At 40.4% G+C, this 17,268-nt stretch overlaps 1 long non-coding RNA gene across 2 annotated transcripts in view; it reads right to left on the bottom strand.

Annotated features, from left to right (window-relative positions):
• LOC105727015 (uncharacterized) overlaps positions 1-16,356 on the bottom strand; it is a 176,251-nt gene extending 159,895 nt beyond the window's left edge. For both annotated transcript variants that reach the window (XR_010341235.1, XR_010341236.1), the window contains exon 1: positions 16,101-16,356. This is a non-coding gene — a long non-coding RNA (uncharacterized LOC105727015). The remainder of the gene's footprint in view (positions 1-16,100) is intronic.
• Positions 16,357-17,268: the final 912 nt, after the last annotated feature.

The raw sequence follows: 17,268 nt of genomic DNA, 5'->3' as shown, positions 1-17,268 counted from the left end.
ATGCAGTGGCTAGAAGATCTATTTCTTGATCTGGGTAGTGGTTAAAAGGGTGTTTTTTTGTTTTGTAAAAGATGTCATTGCTTTATTTGTGTATTTATGCAGTTTTCTGTCTGTGGTATAATCTACAATTAAAGGTGCCTTAACTCTTAAAGAGTATTTCACCATGATTATATTACAGTCATGCACTACATAGCATTTCAGTCAACAATGGACTGCATAACCAACAGTGGTCCCATAAGATAATGGAGCTGAAAAATTCTTTTCACCTACTGACACTGTAGCTGACATCATACATTACTCATATGTATGTGGTGCTGAAAGTGTAAAGAAAAACCTGCTGCATTACCAGTCATATGAAACAATTAGGTACAGTACATAATGCTTGATAATAATAAATGACTACGTTACTAGTTTATGTATTTACTATACTATACTTTTGTCATTATTTTAGAGTGTACTCCTACTTATATTTAAAAAAGTTAACTGTAAAACAGCTTCAAGCAGATCCTTCAAAAGATATTCCAGAAGAAGGTATTGCTATCATATGAATGACAGCTCCACACATTTTATTGCCCCTGAAAACATTCCAGTGGGAAAAGATGAGGAAGTAGATGACAGTGGTATTTTTTTTAATTAAAAAAAATGTTTTTAATTCGGTGTAGCCTAAGTGTACAGTGTTTATCACGTCTGTAGTAGAGTGCAGTAATAGGCTAGGCCTTCACATTCACTCATAACTCACTCAATGATTCACCCATAGCAACTTCCAGTCCTGCAAGCGCCATTCACAGTAAGTACACCTTATACGGGTATACTGTTTTTGATATTTTATATCATACTTTTACTGTATCTTTTCTATGTTGAGACATGTTTAGAGGCTGGACACAGTGGTTCACGCCCGTAATCCCAGCACTTTGGGAGGCCAAAGCAATCGGATCACTTGAGGCCAGGAGTTCAAGACCGGCCTGGCCAACATTGCAAAACCCCATCTCTACTGAAAAAAAAAAAAAAAATTAGCCAGGCATGGTAGTCCCAGCTATGAGGGAGGCTGAGGAAGGAGAAGCACTTGTGCCTGGGAGGCAGAGGTTGCAGTGAGCCGAGACTGTGCCACTGCACTAAAGCCTGGGCGGCAGAGCCAGACCCTGTCTAAAAAAAGACATGGTTAGACGAAAAGAAAAAATACCATTGTGTTACAACTGCCTGTAGTATTCAGTACAGTAACATGACGTACAAGTTTGTAGCCTAGAAGGAATAGGCTATATATACCGTATACCACACAGCCTGACTGTGTCTATGGCACCTAGGTTTGTATAAGTACACACTATGATGTTCACACAATAAAATTGCCTAACAACGCATTCCTCAGAACGTATCTCCATTGTTAAGCAATGCATGACTTAATATAGCAAATAAAATTGTAATAATAAACTTTACCTTGTAATTTAATATAAAACCTTTTTTAACCCCCGAATGATTCTCGAGTTCTCTGAATCTAAATTCATTTGAAAGACTTTGATTTAAATGCTTTATTCTGCCTTTTACCTTCCACATGATTAATTCAAACTTAAGGACTCTCATAATTAGATACTATTTTTATTTTTTCTGATTCCTCAATAAAAAGAACTATTTCAAAAGACTGTTGTTAAGAATATATGTAAAACATTTAGAACAATGTCCAAAATATTTTAAGTGTCCAATACTTTATTTGTAGCAATATCTCCAGCTTCCTGTCCTTGCAGTTCCTTCTCAATTATAACTCTATTAACTCCATGCCTTTGCTCAAGCTGTTTTGCCTACCTGGAATGCCTTTCACCCCTTAGCAAAACACTATATATTTCTTAAGGTCAAGCTCAAATGTGAAACCCTCCCAGCTAACAACGTGAAGAATTAAATTGTGTTCCCATCACAGGTCCAGTCATGCTGAGTTGTACAAATTTTCCATGCATTTCTAGTAATAGTTCCACAAGACTGAAGTTAGAAATAATGTTTATTTAATTTGGTATCTCAAAGCGTAGCCTACTGACATACAGCAAACATTGAACAGAATGTACTGGATAATGTTATTATTTCTTCTCACATTTATGTTTCCGCCAATGGGGGAAGAGAGAATAGATGTTTTCTTCAACCAGTGATAAAATATATATGGAAATGTATTCATCTAGCAATAGGTAAATTAGAAATTACATACTTAAGAAATGGGATCACCTCATTTATTCTGTCCTATGCTTGCTTCCTCCACCCCATCTCTTTACCAAACAACGTATCTTGAGCATTGCTGGTGGGGGAAAAAAAATCACATGAGTCCTACAGTTGAAAATACCTTAAATATGGCCGGATGTGGTGGCTCACACCTGCAATCCCAGCACTTTGGGAGGCCGAGGTGGGCAGATCACAAGGTCAAGAGATTGAGACCATCTTGACCAACATGGTGAAACCCCATTTCTACTAAAAATACAAAAATTAGCCGGGTGTGGTAGCACACACTCTGTAGTCCCAGCTACTCAGGAGGCTGAGGCAGGAGAATCACTTGAACCTAGGGGGCAGAGGTTGCAGTGAGCCAAGATTGTACCACTGCGCTCCAGCCTGGCAACAGAGTAAGACTCCATCTAAAAAAAAAAACAAAAACAAACAAAAACCCTTAAATCTAATTCCCTGATGCAACACAACTGTATTCACAGGTAAATAAAGAACTATTTTAGGCCAGGCATGGTGGTTCATGCCTATAATCCCAACACTCTGGAACCCTATCTCTACAAAAAACTAAAAAATTAGCCAGGCATGGTGGTGCACACCTATAGTCCCAGCTACTGAGGAAGCTGAAGTAGGAGGATCACTTGAGCCCAGGACGTCTAGCCTGCAGTGAGCCATGATAGCACCAGGCACTCCAGCCTGGACCACAGAGCGAACCTGTCTCAAAAAGCAACAACAACAATAACAACAAACTATATTTTAAATAAAATACTACCAGGGAATGTTTTGTTAGTTTTTTTGAACTAGAAATTTGGTACAAAATTGTAAGATACAACATTATCTCTTTCAATAGTCTATGAGTTTCTCAACAGCAAAACTCTTATCTAATTTACTTTTTAACTTAACATCTAAAAACCCACCATCTGATACAAAGTGAGTATTCAACTTTGACGTGGTGGCATGATCTTTGGGTTGTTTTTTTATTGAGTAGTTCACTGATTTCCACCTACCTATCTCAGGCCAAGCTATTTCCCTCCAGCCCTCATTCTGGAAAGAGGAAAAATCTGATTTTATCTCAAATTCTTCTTTTTTGCATTTTTCTTACCCTCACCTCCAAGATAAACTGAAGAACACAACTGAATTGATAGAAGTTTGAGTGTGATGCAAGGTGATATGCAGTATTTTTATAGGCAAGATAAAAGCATGCATAGTAAAAAGGAAATACATCAATATAATGATATGATTTTAATCAAAGGTAAATGCCATCATTGCAAGTTGCATCCAAATTTCAGACAAGTTAAAATGTGAAGAGATGCTAAAATATAAAAAAGTACATCTTAGAATCAGTAAGATATGACACTAATGACAAACATTACAACAGGTGTTTTCTTCCTTCCTTTTTCTAGTTATTCAAATTTCTATGGTGTATATTTAACTCTGATAATGCAAAAATGTTTAATTTTTAAACTTACAGAATCGTCTTTATCCTCTCAGACACTATGTTTTAGTCTGTTTTCATGCTGGTGATAAAGACATACCTGAGACTGGGCAATTTAAAAAAGAAAGCGGTTTAATTGGACTCACCGTTCCATGGGGCTGGGGAAGCCTCACAACCATGGCAGAAGGTAAGGAGGAGCAAGTCACATCTTACATAGATGGCGGCAGACAAAGAGCTTGTGCAGGGGAACTTCTTTTTATAAAAACATCAGATCTCATGACACTTACTTACTACCATGGGAACAGCAGTAGAAAAGACCTGCCCCCATGATTCAAATACTTCCCAATAGTCCCTCCTAGAACATGTAAGAATTCAAGATGAGATTTAGGTGGGGACACAGCCAAACCATATCATTCCACCCCTGGCCTCTCCCAAATCTCACGTCCTCAGATTTCAAAACCAATCATGCCTTCCCAACAGTCCCCCAAAGTCTTTACCCATTTCAGCATTAACTCAAAAGTCCACAGTCCAAAGTCTCATCCGAGACAAGGCAAATCCCTTCCACCTATGAGGCTGTAAAATCAAAAGCAAGTTAAATACTTCCTAGATACAATGGGGATACAGGCATTGGTTAAATATAGCCATTCTAAATGGGAGAAATTGGCCAAAACAAAGGGGTTACAGGCCCCATGCAAGTCTGAAGTCCAGTGGGGCAGTCAAATCTTAAAGCTCCAAAATAATCTCCTTTGATTCCATGTCTCACATATAGGTCACAATGATGCAAGAGGTGGGTTCCCATGGTCTTGGCCAGCTCCACTCCTGTGGCTTTGCAGAGCATAGCCTCCCTCTTGGCTGCTTTCATGGGCTGGTGTTGAGTGTTTGCAGTTTTTCCAGGCACATGGTGCAAGCTGCTGCTGGATCAACCATTCTGGGGTCTGGAGGACAGTGGCCCTCTTCTCCCGGCTATACTAGGTGGTACCCTAGTATGGACTATGTGTGGGGGCTCCAACCTCATATTTCCCTTCCACACTGTCCTAGCAGAGGTTCTCCAGGTGGGTCCCACCCCTGCAGCAAACTTCTGTCTGGGCATCAGGCATTTCCATACGTCCTCTGAAATCTCTGCAAAGGTTCCCAAACCCCAGTTCTTGACTTCTGTGCATGTGCAGGCTCAACACCACATGGAAGCTGCCCAGGCTTGGGGCTTACACCCTCTGAAGCCACGGCCTGAGCTGTACCTTGGCCCCTTTTAGTCACAGTTGGTGCAACTGGGATACAGGGAACCAAGTCCCTAGACTGCACACGGCAGAGGAACCCTGGGACTGGCCCATGAAACCATTTTTTCCTCCTAAACCTCCAGGCCTGTGATGGGAGGAGCTGCCACAAAATGTCTCTGACATGTCCTAGAGACATTTTACCCATTGTCTTGGTGATTCACATTCGGCTTTTTGCTACTTATGCTAATTTCTGCAGCCCGCTTGAATTTCTCCTCAGAAAATGGGTTTTTCTTTTCTATCATATTGTCAGGTTGCAAATTTTCTCAACTTATATGCTCTGCTTCCCTTATAAAACTGAAGGCTTTTAACAGCACCCAAGTCATCTCTTGAATGCATTGCTGCTTAGAAATTCCTTCCACCGGATACCCTAAATCATCTCTCTCAAGTTCAAAGTTTCAGAAATCTCTAGGGCAGGGGGAAAATGCTGACACTCTCTTTGCTAAAACATAACAAGAGTCACCTTTGCTCCAGTTCCCAACAAGTTCCTCATCTCCATCTGAGACTACCTCAGCCTGCACTTTATTGTTCATTTTACTATCAGCATTTTTGTCAAAGCCATTCAACAAGTCTCTAGGAAGTTCCAAATTTTCCCACATTTTCCTGTCTTCTTCTGAGCCTTCCAAACTGTTCCAACCTCTGCCTGTTACCCAGTTCCAAAGTCGCTTCCACATTTTCAGGTATCTTTTCGGCAACATCCCAATCTACTGGTACCAATTTACTGTATTAGTCCATTTTCAGGCTGCTGATAGAGACATGCCCAAGCCTAGGCAATTTAAAAAAGAAAGAGGTTTAATTGGACTCACAGTTCCACATGGCTGGGGAGGCTTCAAAATCATGGTGGAAGGCAAGGAGAAGCGAGCCACAACATGGATGGCAGCAGGCAAAGAGAGCTTGTACAGGAGAACTCCTCTTTATAAAACCATCAGGTCTCATGAGACTTATTGCTATCACTAGAACAGCACAGAAAAGATCTGTCCCCATGATTCAATTACCTCCCACCAGTCCCTCCCACAATATGTGGGAATTCAAAATGAGATTTATGTGGGGACACAGCCAAACCATACCAGACTACGTCTCATGTTGCTTACTTCATACATTTAAGAAGCTGTATAAATATTTTCATAATAGGGACATGAAGTGATACATTACAAACATAACATGGTGACTAAATTATTATTTACCTAGAGCAGTTGCCTCATTCTACACAGTGCTTTTTAATGTCAATAGATGTATTAATACAATACTAAAAAGTCAAAATAATTATGTCTATTATTATAATATCATTATAGTGCTGAGATAGCTACATCTATTTACAGATCTCAAACTAGCTGAATAGGCTTTGATGAGCTTTATTTTCAACTTTATGCTTTATTAACTTAACTGCATTCACTCAGGCCTGTTAATCTAGCAAACCAATAAGAAAGGTATGTTTAAAAAAAAAAAAAAATTTCCATTTCTCAATCTTGCGGCAAAAAAACACACAAAAAATAAACAAAGAAAACACGCTTTAGCACACTCCTTCTATTTTACATACAAAAGCTTCAAACCACCTTAATATTTATAACAGGTCCACTGTATGACATAAATACCAGTTATCCAAAGAATTTTATCCTTAGGCTTATGGAAGGTTATATTCTTGACAGAGATGCGTAAAACAAAAGTGACTTACTCTTAAAAAGAATGTTATGATGAAAGCCATGTTTTTAAGCAAGGACCTGTTGCCTAATTTTATGTAGAAATAATATAAATGTCATTTTAAATAATCATTACATAAAAATCTTTCCAAAAAGGCCTAGCACAGTGGTTCACGCCTGTAATCCTGACACTTTTGGTATGACAAGGCGGGAGATCGCTTGGAGGCCAGAAATTCAAGACCAGCCTGGTCAACATAGTGAAATACCACTTCTCATAAAATTTTATTTCATTTAGATTATATTGTTACAAAGAAAATTTAGGAAGATCCTATCTTTCCCCTTCATAATTCAAGTTCATATTACATTGAAACAGATTAGAAGGTGATGATATTTATCAGGTCATGGATGAGTATGATGTTGATCCTGGGGAAAAAATTACAACTTACTTATCTAAATGGGCAGTATGGCATGGGTACTTAGAAGGAAGTGGTAAATTCTAGGAGCAATATGAATTCACTACAAAAATCATGTCAGACTAAGGTCATTCTTTTATTTGAAAGGAATCAAGAACATTTTGTAAATTTTGTTCACTATGCTACAAAGCATTTGATGATAAACAAAATCAGGGTTTCTCTGACCTTTCCACATAAGAGACCAGGGCACATACAGCTCTAGGGTCTATCTGCACACCTCTATGACCAGGAAAGAAAGACTCTTCCCCACACTGGCTCTAGCAGAAACATCCCAAAAGAGGACTCTGGCCCAGTATGGATCAGGTTATGGATATTGTCAGAACACCAGGTCTACTAACACAGGAAAATGTGTGAAAAGGTGCCGGTAAGTGAAAGATGAGAGCCAATACAATAACCAATGGGTGTCAATTAATAGAAAGATTATAGTGGTGTAAACATACTGTTCTATACTTAATCCTGTCCAATCAGTTTTTTAAGTTTGTTAGGAAAACAGAAGAAATAGTAATTACATGTGCAGACTAAAAAGTTTCAGAAGGAAGAAGTAAAGTGCCCAACCAAAAATAAGTATAAAAACTTGCACCTAGGTTTTTAAAAAAAAAGTCAGGCCAGGTGCAGTGGCCACTCCCAGCAATTTGTGAGGCTGAAGAGGGCGGATCACCTGAGGTCAGGAGTTTGAGACCAGCTTGACCAACATGGCGAAACCCTGTCTCTACTAAAAATACAAAAACATTAGATGAGCATGGTGACGGGCACTTGTAATCCCAGCTACTTCGGAGGCTGAAGCAAGAGAATCACTTGAACCCAGGAGTCGGAGGCTGTAGTGAGCCAAGATCGCACCACTGCACTCCAGCCTGGGTAACAGAGCAGGACTGAGTCTCAAAAAATAAAAAATCAAACACACCAAGTTGAGGAGGGGGAAAGAAGGGAAAACCATTCTGTAAACTAAATACAAGTGAAACGAGTCATAAAAATGAATGTAACTTCATGCTATTTTAATGAAAGCTTAGGATCTTAGGATCTTTAATGAAAGCTTAGGACAAGGCAGGTCACAGTTCTTTTCTAGTGTGTCAGTGAGAAGACACTTTGAATACCGAATTCCATTTAGTACCACCTCTTTAAAAGGTGGAGAAATACTGTCATATTCAGGAAGCAGCAACTGAAAAAATACAGAGACCTAAAACCGTGTCACATAAAACTAACTTAAAACCCTTTCCAATTCTGAAAGTAAATGATTCTATCAGTTGAAAAAGAAATCTTTCGGGAGATTTTCATGGGTACATCTGAGGAAATTAGCCAGGCTGCAGAGTTTTTAAGAAGCTAACAATGGTATGTTTTGTTGTCCTTTTAGTTTTCTTTTAGCAAGCATCGGACTGAGAGCTACCTTGTATTTACTGATTACTGGGTTAAGATATTTTCACCATTAATCCTCACTTAACTGCTGAGTGAATAAATACTACCATCCCTATTCTACTGAGGTTCAGAGAGGTTAAGTAAATTGACCAAAGTCACAGATCTAGCAAATGGCTAACCGAAAAACCGAACCCATATCTGACTCTAAAGACTATTCTTTAACACTATGCCAAACTGCCTCCATAATAAAGATCAAGTTGCTATATATAAAAATGTTTATTTTTGTAAATTATAAAATACATGTAAATTAAAATAATCTTTCAACACTATTTTACATCTGTAAAGTAGAAAAAAATTGAAATACCCCCTAATGATCAGCAGGTAATTAAGTTAGCATTCATTCATAGTATTGCAAATTGGCACAACTCATGAAAAGTAATACATCAATCTGTGTAGCTTAAGAATGCCCACACTGTTTCCACAACCACTAAGGAAATTCATAAGCCTCCAATCATTAATCTCATTCCTGGCAATTTATTCCAAGGAAGTTATTCAGCAGAGACGAAAATGTTCACTTGCAAAAATACACAGTATAATCCATAAAAATTCCAGAGGCAGTCTAGATGCTCAATAGCTAAGAATAAAATAAATTAAGCTATAGCTACACAGAGGAATATTTATGTATTTCTTTAAAAGTATAGTTATTAAGGTCACGTATAGGGAAATATAGGAAAGAGGTATGTTTTAAATGAAAATAGCAAAACATATAACTATGTAAAAAATGCACATAAATACAGGATAAAAGGAAATAATAAAACAATATCTGTATTATGGTTATGATATTATGGATGATTTTAATTTTCTTAAATTGTGTTTAACGTTTACACTATTATTAACTGTCAAAAGCAGGTGATGATAATGACAGCATTTTTATAAGTTTCTGAGAATTGCTTTACCCATACATATACAGGATATAAGCGGTCCGGCTCCTAAAGAGCTCATAAATACACTAAAGACAACATTTACATTTGTAGAAAAAGAATTTGCTATTTAAAACATAGTAACCACAGCCCCCAAGAAATGAACATCTCATTTGTTGTTGTAGAGTCAAACAAATACGAGTCTGCTATATGCCAGCCACAGTTCTAGCCACTGGGACTATAACAGTGAATAAAATAGACAGAAATTCTTGCCCTTGTGGAATTTACATGCTAGCAGTAAGTATATACTGCAAAGCTATACAAAAGACAAGATAAATATGTAAAATGTAGAGCACTATTTTATAGTGATAAGTGCTAAGAAGAAAAGTAAAGACAGGAAGGTAGACAGGATGCTATTTTTAATTGAGTGGCGGAGGCCAGGCACAGTGGCTCATGCCTATAACCCCAGCAGTTTAGGAAGCTGAGGCCAGAGAATCTCATGAGCCTAGGAGTTCGAGACTAGCCTGGGCAACATAACATGAACTCGTCTCTACAAAAAATAATATTAGCCAGGTGTGGTGGCGTGTGGCTGTAGTCCTAGTTACTTGGAGGCTGAGATGAGAGGATTGTTTGAGCCTGGGAGGCAGAGGTTGCAAGCCAAGATTGTGCCATCACACTCCAGCATGGGTGGCAGAGTGAGATTCCGTCTCAAAATAAATAAATAAAAATAAATTGAATTGCAACAGAAAGTCTCACTAAGATGTCTGATAAAAGACTGAAAGAGGGGAGAGAGTAAGCAGTGTGAGTATCTGAGGAAAGAGCACTTCAGGCAGGGGAAACAGCAAGTGCAACCTGAAAATAGAATGCCTACCCAAGGGTGTGAATGTGCCAATAACTGGGAGACATAATTAATTAAACAACCTGCACTCAGTTCCCCCTAGCAGACCACAGATAGCTATACAGTTCTTAAAACAACAGCTCTGGACCTGATCTGCCTTAGTTAGTTTCAGTACACAGCTACTTCGGCTGTCAAATTCTTCAATGCTTTTTTTCCATCTAAGGTTGCTTAAGCATCTCCTTTTTATTGTAAGGATCCAAAGGGGGCCAGCCCATATAACATCTACTCATGGGTCACTATAAGGGTCTCAAGCAGCTCTTGTCCCTCACGTGACTCATGCTTGTACTTTGCAAAACACTCGGTTTGCCTGTAAAACTGAGAAAAGTGAAGCCAGGCCCCTTCTAGAGCATGAGTTGAAAGGAGCAGATCTAAGGAAGGAAAGCTGACTTTTGAAGTTTGCAGGGAAGTCGTAGAGGGGTTAGCAGTAAGGCAGTGCAGGGAGTAAGAAGCTAGAGATATAAGGACATCCGAGCAGCAGGCAACAGGGAAAAAAAAAAGTCAAGAAATTTCCAGCAGTGGGAATGTCCACAAAACTCTAAATAAAAGCATTTTAAGCTGTTCACTATGCTGGGATATAATCCTTACCAATCCTCCCAAATTTTCAATAAAGCTCTACTACAAATATTTGCTTTGTGACTGATTCTTTAGAGAAATTAAGGCAGACACCAAAGAGACAGGCTCAAGAGACAAAATGTAAGTACCTCCTAAAATAGAGCAGAAGCAAGGAAGTGAAGTAAGGTGTCACTAAGGGAAATGCAAGCTCCCTGAAATTCCTCAGAAATAGAAGAGGAAACTGTGTTCCCACCATTTATCGATTGGGGCTTTTAAAAGAAGAAAAATCACCCCATAATGAGGTGGACTTTGGTGTACCTAGCTAGAGTATACTGTCAAGTAATGAATAGTTAAAACAACAAGGTAATTTCATGCTTCGGAAATTTTAAGAGAGGCGATCATCATTTAGATCACCTAGAATAGTTAAATAACACTTCATGGACCAGGTGACCCTGACCTAACCCTTTAAGGATGACGAGAGTTGGAGAACAGGGATATCATAGAAAGGTATTCCAGGTATAAGTAACAGCATGAATAAAGCCCCAAAGCCAAAAATGAGTGTGGCCTGTTCAAAGAACAGTGCAGAAACTGGCCTATTTGGAACAGACAGTACCCACTGGCAGGCAATGGCACATAAGATTAGCCAGGTAAAGTGAGACCAGATTGAGGGAGGCTCTGAAATCCAAGATGAGAAATCTGAACTTTAATTGACAAGCATTGGTAACAAGCGAAAGAAACTGCTTTGTTCTGTTCTGTTTTTTAAAGATAATAAAATACTGTGGCTATAGTATTGGTACCATTGCCTTCTAAAATTGGCCCACTGATTTCCCACTACCCAGGTCAGGTTATATATGGTCAGGTACACAACTATTACGTCTATGAAAAGAATGTTTCTATTCATGTTTGTACTAGGCATCTCCAACTGCCTGTCAATTATCCTTCAAAGTTCTTCAACTCGCCTGTGTCATTTATCCTCTCTATAAACACTGTCTAACCTATGACATAGCCAAACTAGGGAATTAAAGATGATTCAGTTCTTGCCCTTAAGAAACACAGGATCTGATGTAGGCAAAAGCCAAGAAAACAAACTAGTACAATACACAGTGGTAAGTGCTACAGTAGCGGATGCCTAGAGCAGTATTCTCCAACCTTTTTGGCACCAGGGACCAGGTTTTGTGGAAGACCATTTTTCCACAAATTGCGGGTAGGGTGAGGGATGGTTTCAGGATGAAACTGTTCCACCTCAGATCATCAGACATTAGATTCTCATAAGAAGCGTGCAACCTAGATCCCTCACGTGTAGTTCACAATAGGGTTCGTGCTCCTACGAGAATCTAATGCCACTGCTGATCTGACAGGAGGCAGAGCGCAGGTGGAATGCTCACTTGCACACGCTGTGGGGTTCGGGTCCTAACAGGCCACCGACCTGCACCGGTCCATAGCCCAGGGATTGGGGACCCCTAGCCCACAGTATCATAAAAGCAGATGACACTTACATCACTTTGGAGATCAGAAAAAGATAGAAAACACCTAAGACAGAGTGTTGACTGAGTCTTGAAGAAAAAGAAATAACAGCTGAGCATGGTGGCTCATGCCTGTAATCCCAGCACTTTGGAAGGCTGAGGTGGGCCAACAGCTTGAGCTCAGGAGTTTCAGACCAGCCTAGGCAATGTGGTGAAAACCCACTTCTACAAAAAATACAAAAAAAAATTAGCCAGGTGTGGTGGCAGGCACCTGTGGTCCCAGCTATTATATTTTGTAAGCTGACGTGGGAGGATTGCTTCAGCCCAGCAGGCAGAGGTTGCAGTGAGCCATGATCACGCCACTGCACTCCAGCCACAGCAAAAAGAGACAGACCCTGTCATAAATAAATAAATAAATAAATATCAAAGCATGGGGAGAGGTAGTGAAGGATGACAGTGATTACAATCAGACTGCAAAGGCTAGGCAGAGCCTGTCATACTGAGAGACTGTAAATTAATTCCATATGGCTGGATGAGTGGGAAAAGTAGGCGAGGACCACACCACGATATACATGAAGTTTATATTTGAGAGTAGCTGAATGATTTTAATGAAGGAATATTATGATCATATCTGAGTTTCTTAGAAAGAGCTCTGGTGGCAGGGAAGATAGACTGAAAGGGCACCATAAAGTTTCTTCCTATCATAACTGCAACAAAAGTCTGATAAAGGATGCTATAAACAGTCATTTTATTCCAGTTATCCACTCCTACCCCCTTTCTAGGCTTAACATACATCCTTCATGAAGCCTGCCCTAACCCTTCCCAAACACATTAATCTTGTCTTTCTCAGAACTTCTAAGACATGTCTGTCTATACATTTCATTCTGCTATCAGTGTTTAAGTTTCTTTTCCCTAACAAGAAGGTAAGCTCCCTGAGAAAAGAAGTCATACATTTTTTAATGTATGTAATACATACACACACACACAAATCTTATAGCTCCTAGCACAGTAATACAACATTCTGAAATAGACACTTCCTTTAAAATGGCCCTCTTTATCCATGAGTAAAAAGATTCTGCTTTTCCACATAAATAATAAAATAAAATGTAAGATTAGGCAAACTAAGGTGAAAAAGCACAGCAGTGGTGGGATCCGGAGTGAATAAAAGGTGATCAGGATTGAAAACAAGGGACCTTTCTAGGGAGATGGAAATGTTCTAATTTGTCATAGGGATGTGTTATACAGTGTACTCATTTGTCTAAAAAATGTGTCACTAAGGTTTGTGCATTTCAATGTATACAAATTTCACCTAAAAAACCTACAAAAATAAGGAGTGAGGAGCAGGTTGATACAGACGAAACAAAGTTCTTGTTGGGCAATCCTTATATTATCCCATGTACTTTTTATATGCGTGAAATTTTTCACAATAAAAGGTCAGAAACACACACACATATATATATGAGATCTAAATGAGTGAAAAAAAATTCATTAACAAAAATTTAAAATAACCCAGAACATTTAATTATTCATTCTCCTAATGTTTGGAGAAATGTTACACTGTAACTTTTAAAGTGATTTTACTAGCTCTATTATCTACCCAATTCTAAAACCAAACTACTATTAACAACATAGACAAAAGAAGGCCAAGTACCCACAGGTTCCTTAATTAAGCACCAGATATTAAAATTAGTTGTTACCAAAGATATTCAAAAGTTCAGTATAATATAAAAATTAGAATCTTCTAATGTTCAAACTGTGATACCAAAGGTGACTGAAAGATATTTATAAGACTTCTGGACATATAGTATCTTTAAAAATACATCAATACCATTTTTAATGGTTTCAAAATAGTTCAATCATTTCATTTCAACAATTTAAACTTCACGCTTATCTACTCGGTATCTGCAATCTCCTCCCACAAAATAACGTGTAAAATAGAGATTTTCCCCACTTAGCCCAACGCAAAAGACTAACAACAATCTTTTGTTCAGTACATTTCCTGCTAAATAATTCAATCCCCACAAAAGTTCACAACGTTTCTCAAGAAAAGGAGTAACTTTTAAAGCGTTTTACAAGGGCAAACGAGCAGCTAAAATCATTTAATAAGACAAATTCTATTATACTATTTTACTGCTACTGCTACTATTTCCCACTAGATTATGTTTAAAATTTCCCTGGCCAATAATCTATGGTCTTATAAATTGGTTTAGTAAGGAGTGTGGACTGTGACTGGATGGGGGCATGAGGAGAGTTTCTGGGGTACTGATAATGTTGTTTCTTGACCTGGGTGCTAATTACACAGGTGTGTTCTATTTGTAAAAATTCTTCAAGCTCTACACTTATGTGTACATGTATGTGACATGTATGTGATATATCACATATACATATAAATATGTGATACTTCAGTAAAGAAGTTTTTGAAAAAAAAAATCATAAAAGTAATCCAGAACTGGTAGGGTTGTCCTCGAGTTCCCTCCTCCATATTAAAACTCCCTGTTCTATGCCCTGAAACACTTCTTTGCAAAAACGGAATTCAAGTTAAAGGACCTAACATTTTCTTTCTACTGGCATGTTCCCAGTTAACAGGTAACTTCTATTTGCAACTCGGAGCTCACAAAGCATACAAACCAATAGAAAAACTTGCTTAGTATTTTCCCAAATTAATCCTTTTAAAAGCAAACTGAATAGAAGAAAAATGAGTAAGCACTCTATTGCCCAGACTATGTGCAAATCATTTTCAACTCTGTTAAACGGATTTAGGAAGGAAAAGAAAGACCATCACTTCAGACTCTAGTAAGATAAAAACAGAAGGCTGCTAGAAAGAACTTCATGGAAAGGGTACTATGAGCTAGAAGTCTACTTGTCAGTGTTTTAGTCCAAATTTTATTAATTAGATATTTTAGGCAAATCGAACACAGTAGACAACAGTACTTGCGCAGAGGAATGAATGAAATAAAATTCATGAAAATAGTATGTCAAGATTTAATATGAAATATTCAATGACTGGCAAGAATGGTTGGGAAGCAGCCTTTTCTCATTCACTTGTCCAGCAAATAAAAATTGTTATTTATACCTGTATGTCACAACCGTAATTCAGAGGGCTCTCTCTTCCTTTCTGTGATCTGATAACTTCCCAAAGTGAAATCTAAGCACTGAAATTCTCTAGCAGTGGAGTGTCATTTAAAGGGGGCTTGATCCTCACTTAAAACACACTCTCACCTTTCACCTACAGAGCCCAGGAAGGAAACATTGTCTTCTTAGTCCGACAGAACCGATTCAGCCTTTCCGGATGAAATGCCAGGGCGTTCACCGACCAAAGGGTTCACCGACTCCAAGGGGTCACCACTTTAGAAGGCAATCCTGCCAAGTGGACCGGTGATAGTTCACAGGCGCCAACCTAGCGACTTGCAACAGCAGTTACTCAGGAATCGTGCCAAACCTCGTTCAAGTGACTTAGACACTAGCGTCCAGCCTGGTGAATCCAATCCCCATCCTCAATCACACATCCACGTCCCCAAAACAAATCCTTTACGGTCTTTCTGGAGATGAGATGGCAAAACCAGAACACACCCAGAAAGTTGACACAGAAGCGGGTAGTGTGGGGAAGGGGGTGGTGTGGGGAACACACCGCTTCCCCCTCCCACCCCCGACTGGAGGCTGCTGGCTCGGGGCTGGCTGGGCGCCGGTTCGCCAGCGGGCGCAGGATTCGCAATGCCGGAGTGGAACGAGATCGCAGGACCAGGCCGGCACCGGGGACTCGCGGACACCCTGACATTGGAGCCCCGTGGCAGTGGCGGTCGGCCCTCTCTCCGCCTGACCCCGCCGGGCGAAGGGAGCCGGGCGGGGAGGGAGAGCACGCGGGGAGCGCCCGCTCGGGCCCGGGAAGGCGGCGCGGCTACGGGCCTTCTTACCTGTGCAGGCCGAGGGCGCGGCGCCGCTTATGGAGCAGGCAGAGCAACAGGAACGCAGCACCCTCCAGCGAGGAGTTTCGCGCCGTCACGTACTTGCTGAAGGCCGCCAAGGCACGGCCGGTGCTAGCGAGCCGGCGGCTGGTACTCGACAGCGCCTACCTTAATGCACGAAGCGCTGGAGCCCACCCGATACTTTGGCTCGGCATGAGCGCGCGCGGGAGCCTCTGAGGGCGGAATAGTCCCAGAACGCGCTCTGCGCACGCGCGGACCCCCTCTGGGGCTCCGGAAACGCGGCGCGCAGGCGCTGGGGCTCCGGAAACGCGGCGCGCAGGCGCTGGGGCTCCTCAGCCCTGTGAGGGCTCGGTTCTGCCCCCTCCTCACCCCTACCCTCCCACCCTTTGCGCGCACACCCGGCTTTCACAAGAACTGGATGAGCGGGCCCGGCCTGCGCTGAGGACCTAGTGGGCCCTGCCTCTGCACTCCCCCGGTGATGGACCGTTACCACGCTCTTAAAGGAGCCCAGGAAGGAGGCAGGCGGCCCTCTCACAGAGCATTTAGGGACAACACTCAGCACAGTGATTATTAGGACGAAACCAAACAGTTGGGAACTCCTCAGAGGTGTAGGGAGAATGACACAGATCAAAGAGCTTTTTCCAAGCCAGTGTTTCCCAAACCGCGCTTTATAATCTCTAGCGCATTGTGAACTTGGTTTCGTAGATCGGGATCACCACCCTCCGTTTTTAATAAAATTGAGACTAGAGTACAGTAGAAAAGTTTCACAGTACATCGCGTAGTAAAGGAATTGTTTGGAGAAATTTTGATTTCACTGTTTTGTATGTATGTATCACTGGTGGCGATGTAAAACGTATTTATGTAGAGCTGATTAAACAAAAAGTTGGAGAAACACTGTTGTTTGCAAAGGGAAATTCAGAAGTAGCAATCATGCATTGTATTAAAGCTGGCCTCACTCCCAGAATCAGAAAGGCTTTACAGATTACAGCATTCTTCTCTTGCCTGACTCTATGATGCAGGAACTGTTAGCCCCAGCATTCGAGCCTAGCATTTATACTGTAACAGTGAATCGCTGTTTTCAGTTGAGGAAACTGGAGAAAAGCAAGTGTGTCAGAAAATAAGTTCATAAAACCTCGCATAATGCACATACATATTA

This window comes from Aotus nancymaae, unplaced genomic scaffold, assembly GCF_030222135.1.
Source record: "Aotus nancymaae isolate 86718 unplaced genomic scaffold, 86718_ANA_hifiasm-v0.15.2.pri h1tg000007l, whole genome shotgun sequence".
NCBI lineage: Eukaryota > Metazoa > Chordata > Mammalia > Primates > Aotidae > Aotus > Aotus nancymaae.
Note: the sequence above shows the minus strand (reverse complement) of the source record. Positions and strands in the feature narration are given on the sequence as shown.